The following is a 16,646-nucleotide window of genomic DNA, read 5'->3' on the forward strand; positions in this document are numbered from 1 at the left end:
TGTGTTAAGAAACTGCAAACCGTAGTCGCGCATCTGTTGCTGTATCCACAGGATCTGAGAGCAGCAACTGCTAGCAGAAACGTACTCCGCTTCACATGTAGATAGCGCCACAGACGTTTGTTTCTTACACTGCCAGGTAACCAATCTAGGTCCAAAGAACTGGCATCCTGCAGTTGTTGATTTTGTATTGACTTTGCAGCATCCGAAATCCGAATCGGAATACCCTTCGAGCGTAAAGTCGCCTTTTCTCGGATACCACAACCCCAATGTAGGAGTTCCTTTCAGGTAGCGGAATATCCTCTTCACAATAATCATGTGCGAAGATCTCGGGTTAGATTGATATCTTGCTGCGAGGCACGTTGGGTACATGATATCAGGACGTGAAGCAGTTAGGTACAACAAAGAACCTCCGGTGAGATCTGGGTGAATCCCAAGATTTGTCGCAAGTGGGGTAGCAGCTGGAGTAGAACTTGACATCCCAAATTTCTCTAGAATATCACGAACGTACTTCGTCTGGTGAATGAAAATTCCCTCAGGTAGTTGTTCAACTTGTAGATCCAGAAAGAATTTCATCTCCCCCATTGATGACATTTCGAATTTTTGCTTCATCACCTGTTCGAAATCTTTGCACAGATTCTCATTCGTCGACCCAAAGATTATATCGTCCACATAAATCGGAACTATCAGAAGATATCCGTCGACCTCTTTAGTGAAGAGAGTGGCATCCACTTTTCCACGTATGAAACTGTTGGCTAGTAGGTGTTGAGACAAAGTCTCGTACCAGGCTCTCAGGGCCTGGTGTAAACCATACAACGCTTTGTCCAGCAAGTAGACCTTGTTTTTATGGATTGGACCGGTGAAGCCCGGCGGCTGACCGACATAAACCTCCTCTTTGACCTTCCCATAAAGAAACGCCGATTTTACATCTAGCTGATATACTTTGAAGTTCTTCCAAGACGCAAATGCAAGGAAAATTCTGATTGCCTCTAGTCGTGCCACAGGAGCATAGACTTCAGTAAAATCAATCCCTTCCTGTTGACTAAAGCCCTGAACAACGAGTTAAGCTTTGTTCCTTACAACAACTCCTCTGTCGTCTCTCTTACACTTGAATACCCATTTCGTATTGATTTTCCTTTCACCATCCGGTAAATCCACTAACTTCCACACTCCCAACTTTTCAAACTGACTTAACTCTTCTTACATCGCAATGACCCAAGAGTCTTCAGTAAGCGCCTCTTTGTAAGTTCTCGGTTCGATCTGCGAGATAAAACAACTTAATGAAAATTCAGTTTGTAAAGGTGCTACTATAGAATAAAAACATGTTAAGCCCTGGTCGATTTGACGTCTCGTGCGAACGCCTGAATGCAATTCTCCTATGATAAACTCCTCTAGATGATATGAAAGAGTTCGCGGCATTGCTTCGCTTGGAACATCCACATCACCTTCCAGATTAGTAACATTTTGATTTGCACTTTGTTCACCAATTTGGTTTGTTTGACTTGAACCCTGAATCTGCTCCCCCTCAGAATCTGAATCTCCATGATCAAAGATCGGCATGTTCTCAGATTCTTGATTATCATTCTGATCCGACTGATTATCTTGAGTAACTTCATTCTGTTGGACATCATCGTGTTCACCAGCATTACTCGGACCTACTTCATCATCATTCGAAGTTTCCCGTGGTCGCCTTGAATACTCAACTAGGAACCTTTGCTGTGACTCGTATTCGCGCAAAATATCCAATTCATCAAAGAAATCTTCTTCTTCCTCTTGTTCTTCCATCATGTCAAATGATTCCCACAACTTATCATAATGATATCGCCATGAATCTCCTGGACTTTGTGGCGGCATAGTATAACCTTGACATTCAACATTTGCAGCTTCAATAATCTGCTTCTCACTTGGAACGAAGACACGTCGCGTAGGACTTGAATATCCAACAAATATACCCTCAATGCACTTTGGACCAAACTTTCCATAAGGCTCTATAACAGTACAGGGTGACCCGAACAGTTCTAGATACTCCAAATTCGGTTTACGGTTATTGATTAGCTCAAAGCATGTTCTGTTGAACTTTTTGACAGTGAGAACTCTGTTGAGCGTATAGCATGCGGCGGAAACAGCTTCAGCCCAAAAATTAATTGGTAACTTTGAATCTATGAGCATAGTTCTAGCCGTCTCGATTAGTATCCGGTTTTTGCGTTCTGTGACTCCATTCTGCTGCGGAGTGTACGTAGCACTAAACTCATGCAAAATACCTCTTTCATCACAAAATTTTTCCATCTTGCTGTTCTTGAATTCAGTACCATTATCACTTCGAATTCTTTTGATACGCCTTTGGTACAGATTCTCAATCTTTTTGAACAACGCCATCAAACTATCAAACGTTTCGTCTTTCGTCTTCAAGAAAGAAACCCACGAAAATCTGAAATAATCATCAGTAACCACAAGACAATATTTATCTCCCGTAATACTCTTGACATTCACTAGACCAAACAAATCCATGTGAAGTCTCTCCAGGGGTCTTGAGACTGAATTGACTTGCTTTGTAGGGTGTGACTTTTTCTTCTTCTTGCCTTTAACACAGCTAATGCACTCCCCTTCCAGATGAAAACCTTTGACATGAACTCCTGTAACCAAATCATTGTGCACCAAGTGATTCATTTTTCTAAGATGTATATGTCCCATCTTCCGGTGCCACAATCTCGATTCTTTTTCAGTTGATCTGGACACGAAGCAATGAGCCTGACCCGTGGTTGTAGTAGCAACGCTCATATCCAACACGTACAGATCATTAACTCTCGGTGCCCTCATGATAATCCATTCCTCAGGGATAACAAATCCTGGTTTCAAGATCAAACATTCTTTATCAGTGAAGTGAGTGGTATATGTCACACCCCGACCACGTAAAACGACAAATCGTGGCGGAAACGCCGGGGAGTGTTGTAACAGAATTATTGTTTCAAACTATGGATACGAAGAGTTTCATTTCATTAAATATTAAACATTGTCTTAAGTTAAACAAGCAAATCAAACATAGACTAATGTCATTATTAAATCACTAAGGCCTCGTCCGGTCCTAAGTGAGCATGCTTCCTATTCGTAATCAACACTAAGCAACTTCACCTGAAACATATGTAAAAACAAAGTCAGCAAAGAAATGCTGGCGAGTACATAGGTTTTGCGTGAGTGTCAGATTCATGGCTCGTTTGCATGTCGAAATAACTCGTATAACTTCGTTATTCGACATTAGAAAACCTTGTTTTTGTAAAATATTTGTATTGTAAAATAAATAACCAAGCCAACAGTTTGGTTATAATTTATAAACCTCAATGCCATGAATCTTACTCCAAAACATTTGTTTTTGTACACCAAATCGGAAATCGTTCTCGTAATAAAACTCGTATGGTTTATATAGTTTGTAAACATCGTTGTGTGACATCGTTCAACCCGTACTTGTTATAGATCATCGTTCATTTGTTTAAATCATTCGAATCGTGTCAATTGTTCAAATCGTTCTCGTTTTAATTGTGAAAACTACTTTTGGTCCTCTCGCTAATAACATTCAAACCTGTGTGACTCGTTTATTGTTCAACTCGTTTTCGCATTAACAAACCTCCAAAGGGTAAGTTAACAATCATCAGATTCGGTCGTTACCCACCTAACCCACACATAACCATGGGTCCGGTCTGATAACGGGATTTGTCGGATCCTATGGTACCATAACCTAATACTGGTCGGTTTGGCCGAAATTAATGAATGTCATTTGTTATGTAATTACAACCAACAAGCTCGTTCACATTATCGAAATCGTTATTAGTTTAATATAAACCATCGTTAAAACATCAAAATCGTTTTGATACATATGAATCACCCCAAAACATTTGAAAACAGTAAAATAGGGGAACTATATACTCACCTTTGGGTGCGTTTTTATATGCTAACACAATCCCTCAAATTATTTATTTGTCCTAAATTAAATAAGAATGATTTAATAAACAAAATTCATAAAAATGATGAAGTTTCTCTGATACTTAGAATTTTCACATAACTTTGAGATTCCCCGAAAAGTTATTATTTTTGATTATTTTGGTATATTCGCGTATATGTACTCAAGCGTAAAACAAATAATCTTGTCAAGTATTATCATGTCATCATACACATATTATAAAACACATAGCACATTGTAACACATAAAATTTACTCATGACCAACTCATTATAGTTATGTCGAAAAACACTTATTTTAGCGTTTCGGTAACATTTTTGAGCGTCGGAAGTCACGTATGACTAACCGAACACTAAGTAAACTTAATATAAGTTAAAATACTTGTTTTTATACCAAAAATATCAGTTTGGTTACTGATCTAAAAAAGTTTTGTAAAAGTCCTCCGAAAAGGCGATTTTTAACCGTTTTACCGCATAGTTTTGCATCAAACATTACCCGAACCATCCCAAATCGAAACGACTTGAAATTTTAACATAACCCATGTTATTTATTGAATAAAATAATGGTTATACTCATGATAGTGCAGGTCTTAAGTAAAGCACACAAATCATGTAAATTTCACATATTTTACCACTTTTTAAGCTATATGTACAACACGCAAAGTTTCATGCCATTATAATACACTAAATAATGTCATTTTTAGTGTTTATAACCTGATCTAAAACATTTTTGCCATACAACCCCTTTTTACCATTTCTTGAGCTTTAAATCGAAATGTATCTTCATGTACAAGTGCCTAAAGCATACTAACATAGCATCAACATTTTATGTTGATCTAAATGCATCAAATATGTGTTGTTTTTAGGTTTATTTGCTGAAGTAATTTAAATTTAACATATCATACATAAATCACCAAATACTTGCATTTTTTTCCATCATTCAAGAACATGAAACACTTAAACAAGTACTTTATCAAAATAAAGCTCAAAACTCAAACTCATATACACACATATATATGTACGGTTATATACATATGTATACACACCATCATTTTTTTTATTTGTTTCATGACCCATTTCTTTTAGATTTCAAGTTTAGTGAAAATCCCAAGATTTAAGAGAAACTTCAAATCATCAAGAACAACTATGAACCAAAGGTATGATTTAAATATAAGTGTTATACCTTCAAGATTCAAGTAAGTTATGGGATGATAGGAAGCTTGTATTCACTTGACAACACCTTGGGAACAACCTTAGATCTTCACACTATCTTGAAGTTTACTAGAAAGGATGTTGAATCTTCAAGAACAAGACTTGAAGATATGAAGAAGATTAAGATAGAGAGAGGGAGAGATGGAGTGTAGTGTTGAGTGTGGAATGATGGAGTTATGGTATGGTGGTATTTATAGACCTTCCATATATCATATTCCTAGCATATTCCTAGCATATTCCTAGCATATTCCTGGCATATTCCTAGCATATTCCTGGCATATTCCTGGTATATGTGACAACTCGAAATTTAGAACCTTTCGTTGTAACTTGCTTGTACGTTATGTGACTAGTTAAAATGATAACGTGAACCTTTTTATGTGATAAGTGCTTTGTTACGTGTGTATTATATATATATGTGTACGTGTTATATGTGAACCGAGAACCCGACACGAAACAACAAGGAACCCGACTCGAGACCATGAGGTCTCGAGTGACTAGTAATCGGTTTTGGGCCTTGGGCCGAGAACCTTTGGCCGGTTGGGCCTTTGGGCCGTGAACCCCACTCGAAACCCACTAAGGGTGCACACACTTGGAACTTGACTATATAAACTACCCTTAGTTAGTTTTTGCCATTTGTTGAACAATACAACACACACACTCTCCTACTTCTCTCTCTAAGCCTTAAGAACACAAACACATTTCCAAGACTCTCGGATCCACTCGGTTGACACAAGAAACTCTCGGATTTGGACTTTGGATCGGCACACACACACACCCTCGAAATCCATAACCGGTTAGTGTTCTTGATGTTTTGATTGAATGTTGGTGTTATGTTTGTATGATAAAATGCATGAGATGATGTTATTTGTTAGTATTTCTTGATGATCATTGTTGAATGCTTAGTGATAGTATGTTCATGTTATGCTTGTGCTTAAATAGATGCATAAATGAGATGATGTTTTATGTGTGTTAAAAAGTTTAGTGTTGGAATGTGTTCATGTGTTAAAGAGAGTTTAAACTATTAGATTTGATGATTCATGAAATCGGTTTACATATGTCATGAAATCGGCTAAGGAGTATGTTTGTCATGTTAGGATGCATGCTAGTAAATTGTATCTTGATGGTTGTTCATAGTTTTGTTTGAATAAAGGTTGAATACTTGATGAATATGGGTTTGAATGTGTGAAGAACACTTTGAATGATAGTTGAAGATTGAAAACCCTTGTGATTTTGATCCATCTTTGACCAATAACCTGATTAGGAAAACTGTTAGTGGAATGCTATTGGTTATTTCCGGATTTGGGCCTGATTATATTGTACCACTAATCTGACTACATCTGCATCAACACGTGAACTTGAAAACGACTGCTACCGACTCGCAATCACGCAGTTGCGACTCGCAACCACAGCGTGATGACTCGAGACCACGCGGTTGCGACTCGCAACCATAACAGGACAAGCCGAAACCACAGGATACGAGTCCCGTTGCGACTCGAGACCTCAGCATGATGAACCGAAATCATGGTTGCGACACCAGTTGCGACTCGCAACCATCCATGATCAACACACAGCATGACTCGAGACCATGCTTGCGAGTCCGGTTGCGACTCGAGACCACACTTTGGGCCTTAGTTAGTGGGCCGGACTTATGAACTTCTGTGCTACTGTTGATGAGTTATTTGGGCCTGTTATCACGAGCCCAACTGTTTGGACTTTGAACTTGTGATTGACTGTTACCTGTGAACTGTGAACTGTTAAACGTGTCTGCCATACGTGTTGAACATTTGTGCACTACTTGGTTCGAACCTGATTATACGTGATATCCGTGTTAGGACGTTATTGACTACTTGCGACTTGATTGACTTTCTGTGATTAACTGCCGAGCAAACCAAGGTGAGTTCACACCCTTTACAAAGCATGGGATTCCCTGGGTTGGGAACGGGGTTAAGGAACGTGGTTCCTCGTCTACCTTGGGTAGGACGTCAGTGGTTCAGGAATGTGATTCCTCGTCCGGATGGACGGATAAACGTACTAGACTAAAACTCTATCACGAAGTCCCTCCTTTTTGTATCGACTAATCGCCGGGCCAATGGCGAGCGGGTCATTAGTTAGATAGCGCTATTTAGGTCTGACAAGCCTCACACCGTGCCGCAGAGGACGGGCGTGAACTAATGGATCTGGGGCACGTCAATGATGATAGACATTGATGTTTTCAGGGCACATAAACATGACTACAGTCAGCAATCGATACGGTAACGAGTCTAGTATACACATGGGGTAGCCCCCACGGCTGGAGAGCCAGATGATGTACATGGGGTAGCCCCCACGGCCGAAATGCCTGATAACTACATGGGGTAGCCCCCACGGCCGGAGTGCCGGAGTAACTGGGAACGAACTGGTCACGTTTTTAAAACTATGGGGTAACCCCCACGGCAGGATGCCAGATAAAGTAAACTGTTTTCGAAACAACTAAAACGAACGCCCACCCGTGAACTCACTCAACTAGTTGTTGACTCGTTACTACATGCTTTGCAGGACCATAGGTACTCAGTGGGAGCTTGCATGGAGGAAGATCGTTGTGGGACAGGGATTGCTACAAGACTATGTTAAACTTGAAACTTTTGGAACTTATGTTATAACTTTAAACTTATGCTTCCGCTTGCAACTTAAACTTATTTGTTTTGGAACACCAATCGTGAATGGTTAAACTTTTATAACTATTTATATGCTTGTTCAGTATTGTGACAACTCGAAATTTAGAACCTTTCGTTGTAACTTGCTTGTACGTTATGTGACTAGTTAAAATGATAACGTGAACCTTTTTATGTGATAAGTGCTTTGTTACGTGTGTATTATATATATATGTGTACGTGTTATATGTGAACCGAGAACCCGACACGAAACAACAAGGAACCCGACTCGAGACCATGAGGTCTCGAGTGACTAGTAATCGGTTTTGGGCCTTGGGCCGAGAACCTTTGGCCGGTTGGGCCTTTGGGCCGTGAACCCCACTCGAAACCCACTAAGGGTGCACACACTTGGAACTTGACTATATAAACTACCCTTAGTTAGTTTTTGCCATTTGTTGAACAATACAACACACACACTCTCCTACTTCTCTCTCTAAGCCTTAAGAACACAAACACATTTCCAAGACTCTCGGATCCACTCGGTTGACACAAGAAACTCTCGGATTTGGACTTTGGATCGGCACACACACACACCCTCGAAATCCATAACCGGTTAGTGTTCTTGATGTTTTGATTGAATGTTGGTGTTATGTTTGTATGATAAAATGCATGAGATGATGTTATTTGTTAGTATTTCTTGATGATCATTGTTGAATGCTTAGTGATAGTATGTTCATGTTATGCTTGTGCTTAAATAGATGCATAAATGAGATGATGTTTTATGTGTGTTAAAAAGTTTAGTGTTGGAATGTGTTCATGTGTTAAAGAGAGTTTAAACTATTAGATTTGATGATTCATGAAATCGGTTTACATATGTCATGAAATCGGCTAAGGAGTATGTTTGTCATGTTAGGATGCATGCTAGTAAATTGTATCTTGATGGTTGTTCATAGTTTTGTTTGAATAAAGGTTGAATACTTGATGAATATGGGTTTGAATGTGTGAAGAACACTTTGAATGATAGTTGAAGATTGAAAACCCTTGTGATTTTGATCCATCTTTGACCAATAACCTGATTAGGAAAACTGTTAGTGGAATGCTATTGGTTATTTCCGGATTTGGGCCTGATTATATTGTACCACTAATCTGACTACATCTGCATCAACACGTGAACTTGAAAACGACTGCTACCGACTCGCAATCACGCAGTTGCGACTCGCAACCACAGCGTGATGACTCGAGACCACGCGGTTGCGACTCGCAACCATAACAGGACAAGCCGAAACCACAGGATACGAGTCCCGTTGCGACTCGAGACCTCAGCATGATGAACCGAAATCATGGTTGCGACACCAGTTGCGACTCGCAACCATCCATGATCAACACACAGCATGACTCGAGACCATGCTTGCGAGTCCGGTTGCGACTCGAGACCACACTTTGGGCCTTAGTTAGTGGGCCGGACTTATGAACTTCTGTGCTACTGTTGATGAGTTATTTGGGCCTGTTATCACGAGCCCAACTGTTTGGACTTTGAACTTGTGATTGACTGTTACCTGTGAACTGTGAACTGTTAAACGTGTCTGCCATACGTGTTGAACATTTGTGCACTACTTGGTTCGAACCTGATTATACGTGATATCCGTGTTAGGACGTTATTGACTACTTGCGACTTGATTGACTTTCTGTGATTAACTGCCGAGCAAACCAAGGTGAGTTCACACCCTTTACAAAGCATGGGATTCCCTGGGTTGGGAACGGGGTTAAGGAACGTGGTTCCTCGTCTACCTTGGGTAGGACGTCAGTGGTTCAGGAATGTGATTCCTCGTCCGGATGGACGGATAAACGTACTAGACTAAAACTCTATCACGAAGTCCCTCCTTTTTGTATCGACTAATCGCCGGGCCAATGGCGAGCGGGTCATTAGTTAGATAGCGCTATTTAGGTCTGACAAGCCTCACACCGTGCCGCAGAGGACGGGCGTGAACTAATGGATCTGGGGCACGTCAATGATGATAGACATTGATGTTTTCAGGGCACATAAACATGACTACAGTCAGCAATCGATACGGTAACGAGTCTAGTATACACATGGGGTAGCCCCCACGGCTGGAGAGCCAGATGATGTACATGGGGTAGCCCCCACGGCCGAAATGCCTGATAACTACATGGGGTAGCCCCCACGGCCGGAGTGCCGGAGTAACTGGGAACGAACTGGTCACGTTTTTAAAACTATGGGGTAACCCCCACGGCAGGATGCCAGATAAAGTAAACTGTTTTCGAAACAACTAAAACGAACGCCCACCCGTGAACTCACTCAACTAGTTGTTGACTCGTTACTACATGCTTTGCAGGACCATAGGTACTCAGTGGGAGCTTGCATGGAGGAAGATCGTTGTGGGACAGGGATTGCTACAAGACTATGTTAAACTTGAAACTTTTGGAACTTATGTTATAACTTTAAACTTATGCTTCCGCTTGCAACTTAAACTTATTTGTTTTGGAACACCAATCGTGAATGGTTAAACTTTTATAACTATTTATATGCTTGTTCAGTATGATTGGTGGCTGGATCCTGGTCAGTCACGCCTCCAAGCGGTAGTACTCCGCAGGTGGGATTTTGGGGGTGTGACAGATTGGTATCAGAGCCATTGGTTATAGTGAACTTGGTTTTAATAAAGGAGAAACGTTTTTGTTAAAACCAGACTATAACCGGTTTAGTGCTCAACGGTCCACAACGACACTTCGCTCCTCATGCAAGGCTCGACGTTCTAGGTAATATAATGTATGTATATTGCCTACTTGTTAGTTACGTAGTACATTGCTCATGGTATGCTTGATTAGTATAGCTACTGTTGTTTGAACACGTGCGTGCTTACTCTGTCCTACTATTGTACTTTCGCGAACCTCTCTCACACGTATTACTCTTATTATGAAGAACCATGTCTGGACGCGTTAACATGACACAAGCCCAGTTGACGGCTTTGATCAACGAGCGAGTTGCCGCAGCGCTCGCAGCCGCACACGCAGGAGGTATATCCTGCAGTCCGAAATGTTCTAGGATCATTTGGATCCTACTCTCGTGAACCAACCTTTGTGTTAAACTCTGTCTTTCTTTCACATACCTTAGGTCAGTATGCTCAGGCACCGGTGTGCACTTTTAAGACCTTTATGGACTGTCGACCCACAACTTTTAGCGGCACTGAAGGAGCAGTAGGTCTCCTACACTGGTTTGAGAAACTGGAGTCTGTGTTCGAAATGTGCGAATGCCCTGAAGCGCGCAGGGTGAAGTATGCTACTGGTACTCTCGAGGGTTTGGCTCTCACGTGGTGGAATGCTCAAGTGCAGATGTTAGGGTTGGTTGCTGCCAACGCCACCCCATGGGAAAACTTCAAGGAAATGATCAGGGAGGAATACTGCAGTCGTGACGACATTCACAAACTGGAGGATGAGTTTTACAATCTCAAGATGTCAGGATCAGAAATTGAGGCATACACTAAGAGATCGCATGAGCTTGCCTTGTTGTGTCCTACTATGGTGGATCCTCCGTATAAGCGAATCGAACTCTATCTCAAGGGCTTGGTGCCAGAGATCCAAAGTCATGTGACTTCAGCAAGGTTGACTACTATCCAGCAGGTTGTACAGTTGGCTCACCGTCTTACTGATCAAGCGGTGGAGCAGAACAAGTTACCGAAGCGTATAGGTGCTGCAACTACTTCTGGTGCTTCTAGTGGAGATAAACGGAAATGGGATGGAACTTCAAGCAGGGGTTCAACTCCGGTGCAAACTCAGTCTCAGCAGAGAAAGACAGATGATCACAAGAGCCCCAGTCAGCAGTCGTCTGGTGGTCAAAGTCATGGTGGATACAAAGGAAATCACCCCAAGTGCAATCGTTGTAGCCTACACCACAGTGGGCCATGCACCAGGGGCAACTGTCATCGATGCAACAAGCCTGGTCATGTTGCAAAGGATTGCAGGAGCGCATATCCTGTCAATCAGAATCGTCAGCAACCTCAGCAGAACCAGCGACAGCAGCAGGGTAACAACAAAGGGTGCTTTCAGTGTGGAGCTGAAGGCCACTTCAAGAAGGATTGTCCCCAACTGAACCAGAACAACAACAACAATCAGGGGAATGGTAACAATGGGAACAACAACAACAATGGTGCTAGGGGACGAGTGTTCGTGATTGGTCAAGGTGAAGCAAGGAATGATCCCAACGTGGTGACGGGTAAGTTCCTTCTCGACGACTTTTATGTTACAGTCTTATTTGATTCGGGTGCCGATACTAGCTATGTGTCACTAGAAGTCAGTAAGATGCTTAAGCGTATTCCTACACCCCTGAGCGACAAGCACACTGTAGAGCTAGCTAATGGTAAGAATTTGGAAGCCTCACACGTAGTCAAGGGTTGCCAGCTTATTCTCGCTAACCAGACCTTCGCCATCGATCTTATTCCTATTGTCTTGGGTAGTTTCGACGTTGTCATTGGGATGGATTGGTTATCCCAACACCGAGCAGAGATTCTTTGCAACGAAAAGATCGTTCGTATTCCTGGTTTAGGTGGTGAACCTCTCATGATACGTGGCGACAAGAGAAGTGCTGTTGAGAACATCATCTCTCTTCTTAAGGCCCAGAAATGCTTACGAAAGGGCCACACAGCGATTTTGGCTCTAGTTACTGATACCACAGAAAAGGAGAAGAAGCTAGAAGATTTTCCCGTTGTACGCGACTATCCTGAGGTATTCCCTGAGGAATTACCTGGTCTTCCGCCCCATCGCCAAGTCGAGTTTCAGATTGATCTAGCTCCTGGAGCCGCGCCTGTAGCCCGTGCACCTTATCGTTTAGCGCCATCAGAGTTGGAAGAACTCTCCACGCAACTACAAGAACTCTTGGATAAGGGTTTCATTCGTCCTAGCTCATCGCCTTGGGGAGCTCCAGTGTTATTTGTGAAGAAGAAGGATGGTACCTTCAGAATGTGTATCGACTATCGCGAACTCAACAAGGTGACTGTGAAGAATCGTTATCCTCTACCGCGTATTGACGACTTGTTCGACCAGTTGCAGGGGTCGAGCTACTATTCAAAGATCGATCTGAGATCGGGATATCACCAGCTGAGAGTTCGGGAAGAGGATGTCTCTAAGACGGCCTTTAGGACTCGATATGGGCACTATGAGTTTCTGGTCATGCCGTTTGGGCTGACGAACGCACCGGCAGTTTTTATGGATTTGATGAATCGAGTGTGCAAACCGTATCTGGACAAGTTTGTTATAGTCTTCATCGACGACATCCTGATCTATTCTAAGAGCAAAGAAGAGCACGAACAACATCTACGACTTATTTTGGAACTCCTCCGGAAGGAACAGCTTTACGCAAAGTTCTCGAAATGCGACTTCTGGCTTCGAGAGGTCCATTTCCTAGGGCATGTGGTGAACAAGGATGGGATTCACGTTGATCCATCCAAAGTGGAATCAATTAAGAACTGGCCTGCACCTCGTACACCAAAGGAAATTCGCCAATTTTTGGGATTGGCAGGTTACTACAGGAGATTCATTAAGGATTTTTCTAAGATCGCGCAGCCTCTCACCTTACTAACACAGAAAGGCGTTATTTATCATTGGGGAAATGCACAAGAGTTAGCTTTTCAGCATCTAAAGGATAGACTTTGCAGTGCACCTATCCTTTCACTGCCAGAGGGCACAGAAGATTTTGTGGTTTACTGTGATGCATCAATTCAAGGTCTTGGTTGTGTATTGATGCAACGAGATAAAGTCATAGCTTACGCCTCACGACAACTCAAAGTTCACGAGAAGAACTACACGACACATGATTTAGAACTGGGAGCTGTTGTTTTCGCACTTAAGTTATGGCGGCATTACCTGTACGGGACAAAGTGCGCCATCTACACCGACCACAGAAGTTTAGAACACATATTCAAGCAGAAGGAACTGAATATGCGGCAGCGACGATGGGTCGAGCTGCTGAATGATTACGAGTGCTCTATCAGGTATCACCCGGGCAAGGCCAATATAGTGGCGGACGCCCTGAGTCGAAAGGACACTACGCCTAAGCGTGTAAGAGCTTTACAACTCACGATCCATTCTAGTCTACCTTCGCAAATACGAGCTGCTCAGATAGAAGCACTGAAACCAGAAAACGTTAGAGCTGAAGCTCTACGCGGGTCAAGGCAACGCTTAGAACAGAAGGAAGACGGTGCTTATTATGTAACAGGACGCATTTGGGTCCCACTCTATGGCGACTTACGAGAACTTGTGATGGATGAAGCGCACAAATCTCGCTACTCGGTACACCCTGGTTCGGACAAGATGTACCACGATATTAAAACTACGTATTGGTGGCCTAGCATGAAGGCCCACATAGCAACTTACGTCAGCAAGTGTTTGACTTGTGCGCGAGTCAAGACGGAATATCAGAAACCTTCAGGCCTACTTCAGCAACCAGAGATACCACAATGGAAATGGGAGCAAATTTCCATGGATTTCGTTACTGGCTTACCTAGATCACAGCGCGGGAACGATACTATTTGGGTGATCGTGGATCGACTCACAAAATCCGCACACTTTTTGGCAATCAAGGAGACGGATAAGTTCTCCACTCTAGCGGAAATATACCTCAAGGAAGTTGTTTCGAGGCACGGGGTGCCCACCTCTATTATCTCTGATCGAGATACACGCTTTACTTCGGAACTGTGGCAGGCAATGCACAAGTCTTTTGGATCACGTTTAGATATGAGCACAGCGTATCACCCACAGACGGACGGGCAGTCCGAGCGAACTATTCAGACCTTAGAAGACATGCTTCGCGCTTGTGTAATCGACTTTGGCAACAGCTGGGAAAGGCATCTGCCACTCGTGGAATTTTCGTACAATAACAGCTACCACACCAGCATTAAAGCTGCTCCGTTTGAGGCATTGTACGGACGTAAATGCCGGTCACCCCTCTGTTGGGCAGAGGTGGGGGATAGTCAAATCACTGGTCTAGAACATGTGGTAGACACTACTGAGCGGATTGCTCAAATACGACAACGCATGGCGGCGGCTCGTGACCGTCAGAAGGCCTACGCCGATAAGGGCAGGAAACCACTTGAGCTCCAGGTTGGGGAGCGGGTATTACTCAAAGTTTCACCCTGGAAGGGTGTGGTTCGTTTTGGTAAACGAGGCAAACTCAACCCACGATACGTTGGACCTTTTGAAATCATCGAGAAAATAGGCAAGGTGGCCTACAGACTGAAATTACCAGCAGAACTCGGGGCAGTTCACAACGTTTTCCATGTGTCGAATCTGAAGAAGTGTCTGTCAGATGAGACGCACGTAGTTCCTCTGAAGGAACTTACGATCGACGAACAGTTGAAATTCGTCGAAGAACCTGTCGAGATCACGGACCAGGATGTTAAGGTCCTCAAGAGCACTAGAATACCTCTTGTTCGAGTTCGTTGGAACTCACGTCGCGGCCCAGAGTTTACCTGGGAGCGCGAAGATCGGATGAAACAAAAGTATCCCCAACTGTTTGAGAACAGTACAAACGCTACTGAGGCTGAAGCTACGGAATTTCGGGACGAAATTCCAGATCAACGGGGGGTGGATGTGACACCCCAGGAAAACCGGGAAAACCTTACAACTTAACTAGCTTCCTCAGTGAGTGCCATCAAATTTCGGGACGAAATTTCTTTCAACTTGGGGATGATGTGACAACTCGAAATTTAGAACCTTTCGTTGTAACTTGCTTGTACGTTATGTGACTAGTTAAAATGATAACGTGAACCTTTTTATGTGATAAGTGCTTTGTTACGTGTGTATTATATATATATGTGTACGTGTTATATGTGAACCGAGAACCCGACACGAAACAACAAGGAACCCGACTCGAGACCATGAGGTCTCGAGTGACTAGTAATCGGTTTTGGGCCTTGGGCCGAGAACCTTTGGCCGGTTGGGCCTTTGGGCCGTGAACCCCACTCGAAACCCACTAAGGGTGCACACACTTGGAACTTGACTATATAAACTACCCTTAGTTAGTTTTTGCCATTTGTTGAACAATACAACACACACACTCTCCTACTTCTCTCTCTAAGCCTTAAGAACACAAACACATTTCCAAGACTCTCGGATCCACTCGGTTGACACAAGAAACTCTCGGATTTGGACTTTGGATCGGCACACACACACACCCTCGAAATCCATAACCGGTTAGTGTTCTTGATGTTTTGATTGAATGTTGGTGTTATGTTTGTATGATAAAATGCATGAGATGATGTTATTTGTTAGTATTTCTTGATGATCATTGTTGAATGCTTAGTGATAGTATGTTCATGTTATGCTTGTGCTTAAATAGATGCATAAATGAGATGATGTTTTATGTGTGTTAAAAAGTTTAGTGTTGGAATGTGTTCATGTGTTAAAGAGAGTTTAAACTATTAGATTTGATGATTCATGAAATCGGTTTACATATGTCATGAAATCGGCTAAGGAGTATGTTTGTCATGTTAGGATGCATGCTAGTAAATTGTATCTTGATGGTTGTTCATAGTTTTGTTTGAATAAAGGTTGAATACTTGATGAATATGGGTTTGAATGTGTGAAGAACACTTTGAATGATAGTTGAAGATTGAAAACCCTTGTGATTTTGATCCATCTTTGACCAATAACCTGATTAGGAAAACTGTTAGTGGAATGCTATTGGTTATTTCCGGATTTGGGCCTGATTATATTGTACCACTAATCTGACTACATCTGCATCAACACGTGAACTTGAAAACGACTGCTACCGACTCGCAATCACGCAGTTGCGACTCGCAACCACAGCGTGATGACTCGAGACCACGCGGTTGCGACTCGCAACCAT

The 16,646-nt window shown here is 42.5% G+C and overlaps 1 long non-coding RNA gene across 1 annotated transcript; it reads right to left on the reverse strand.

Annotated features, from left to right (window-relative positions):
• Window positions 1-2,982: 2,982 nt before the first annotated feature.
• On the reverse strand, window positions 2,983-5,329 carry LOC118483719. Its single transcript, XR_004871192.1, has 3 exons — window positions 5,131-5,329; window positions 3,920-3,971; window positions 2,983-3,126 (listed from the first exon to the last, which is right to left on the reverse strand). It is a non-coding gene; the product is annotated as an uncharacterized LOC118483719 (long non-coding RNA).
• Between the last annotated feature and the right edge of the window lie 11,317 nt (window positions 5,330-16,646).

The sequence above is a fragment of the Helianthus annuus genome, chromosome 11, assembly GCF_002127325.2.
Source record: "Helianthus annuus cultivar XRQ/B chromosome 11, HanXRQr2.0-SUNRISE, whole genome shotgun sequence".
Classification (NCBI taxonomy): Eukaryota; Viridiplantae; Streptophyta; class Magnoliopsida; order Asterales; family Asteraceae; genus Helianthus; species Helianthus annuus.